Source organism: Oncorhynchus masou, unplaced genomic scaffold (assembly GCF_036934945.1).
Source record: "Oncorhynchus masou masou isolate Uvic2021 unplaced genomic scaffold, UVic_Omas_1.1 unplaced_scaffold_10594, whole genome shotgun sequence".
Lineage (NCBI taxonomy): Eukaryota > Metazoa > Chordata > Actinopteri > Salmoniformes > Salmonidae > Oncorhynchus > Oncorhynchus masou.
In genome coordinates this window covers 6,921-8,881 of record NW_027000302.1, presented here as the reverse complement: position 1 = coordinate 8,881, position 1,961 = coordinate 6,921, and the positions used below count along the sequence as shown (strand labels likewise).

Here is a 1,961-nt window from a genome sequence, read left to right as displayed (position 1 = left end):
CCTCTCTCTCTCTCTCTCTCTCTCTCTCTCTCCCTCTCTCTCTCTCTCTCCCCCTCTCTCTCTCTCTCTCTCTCTCTCTCCCCTCTCTCTCTCTCTCTCTCCCCTCCCTCTCCCTCTCTCTCTCTCTCTGTCTCTCTCTCCCCCCTCTCTCTCTCTCTCTCTCTCTCTCCCCCTCTCTCTCTCTCTCTCTCTCTCTCTCTCTCTCTCTCTCTCTCTCCCTCTCTCTCTCTCTCTCTCCCCTCTTCTCTCTCTCTCTGTCAGTATAAAGAGTTTGTCAGTAACAGTGGTAATGTTTGTCTCCAGATCTGTACGGACCACAAGCCCTGTGAGATCGACCCGGTGAAGCTGAAAGAGTCAGAAAACCTAGAGACCAACAGAGTGAGTGGTGTGTGTGTGTGTGTGTGTGTGTGTGTGTGTGTGTGTGTGTGTGTGTGTGTGTGTGTGTGTGTGTGTGTGTGTGTGTGTGTGTGTGTGTGTGTGTGTGTGTGTGTGTGTGTGTGTGTGTGTGTGTGTGTGTGTGTGTGTGTGTGTGTGTAGCCTGTAGTAGTGGTGAGACCAAGCCTGGTTCTAATCCTGTGGTTCTAACCCTGTGGTTCTGACCCTGTGGTTCTGACCCTGTGGTTCTAACCCTGTGGTTCTAACCCTATGGTTCTAACCCTGTGGTTCTAACCCTGTGGTTCTGACCCTGTGGTTCTAACCCTGTGGTTCTGACCCTGTGGTTCTAACCCTGTGGTTCTGACCCTGTGGTTCTAACCCTGATGGTTCTAACCCTGTGGTTCTAACCCTGTGGTTCTGAACCTGTGGCTTCTCAGGAGAACCTGCGTCAGTATGTAGACCGGATCTTCAACATGATCACGACGTCAGGCGTGCGTTGTCCCACCGTCATGTGTGATATTTTCTTCTCACTCAGAGAATCTGCTGCAACACGTTTCGAAGGTAACCAACTAACACCAAATCCTGTAGAGTGGTGACCTCTCTGCTCTCTCTCCCCCTCTCTCTTCTCTCTCTGTCTCTCTCTCTCCCCCTCTCTCTTCTCTCTCTGTCTCTCTCTCTCTCTCCCCCTCGCGTTCTCGCTCTCTCTCTCTCTCCTCTCTTTCTCTCCCTATCTCTCTCTCCTCCCTCTCTTTCTCTCTCTCTCTGCTCTCTCTCCCTGCTCTCTCTCCCCCTCTCTCTTCTCTCTCTGTCTCTCTCTCCCCCTCGCGTTCTCTCTCTCGCTCTCTCTCTCTCTCCTCTCTTTCTCTCTCTGTCTCTCTCCCCCCTCGCGTTCTCTCTCTCTCCCCTCTCTTTCTCTCCTCCCTCTCTTTCTCTCCCTATCTCTCTCTCTCCCCTCCCTCTCGCTCTTTCTCTCTCCTCCCTCTCTCTCTCTCTCTGTATCTCCACTCCCCCCTTCTCCCTCTCTCTCTCTCTCTCTTTCTCTCTGTCTCTGTCCCTCTAGTCTCTGTGATGTTGTTAAAGACTGTTTCCTGTTTTACTTCCTGTCTTTATCATTGGTTTTCTTCTCCAGTAGGTGGAAACTCTGGTTGATTGGCTGCACTGCCCCCTGCTGCACTGTGCTAACATCCCCCTCTGTGTGTTTCTGTAGTCGACCAGGATGTGAGGTACACAGCCGTCAGTAGTTTCATCTTCCTGCGATTCTTTCGCCCAGCCATCCTCTCTCTAGCCTGTTTCAGCTCGCCCGCATCACCCGGTGAGAACACACTTCGAGCTCCTTGAGTGTTTAATACAGAATTCCCCCTGCTGTGGGTCACAGTGTTTAATACAGAATTCACCCTGCTGTGGGTCACAGTGTTTAATACAGAATTCACCCTGCTGTGGGTCACAGTGTTTAATACAGAATTCACCCTGCTGCGGGTCACAGTGTTTAATACAGAATTAACCCTGCTGTGGATGCAGTGTTTAATAAATTTCACCCTGCTGTGGGTCACAGGGTTTAATACAAAATTCACCCTGCTGCGGGTCAC

General features: G+C 51.2%; 1 long non-coding RNA gene across 1 annotated transcript; it reads left to right on the top strand.

Moving 5' to 3' along the window:
- The first annotated feature begins 303 nt into the window (after window positions 1-303).
- LOC135528935 (uncharacterized) lies at window positions 304-1,631 on the top strand. The gene is made up of 3 exons (XR_010453603.1): window positions 304-378; window positions 813-936; window positions 1,583-1,631. It is a non-coding gene; the product is annotated as an uncharacterized LOC135528935 (long non-coding RNA).
- The last annotated feature ends 330 nt before the right edge of the window (window positions 1,632-1,961 follow it).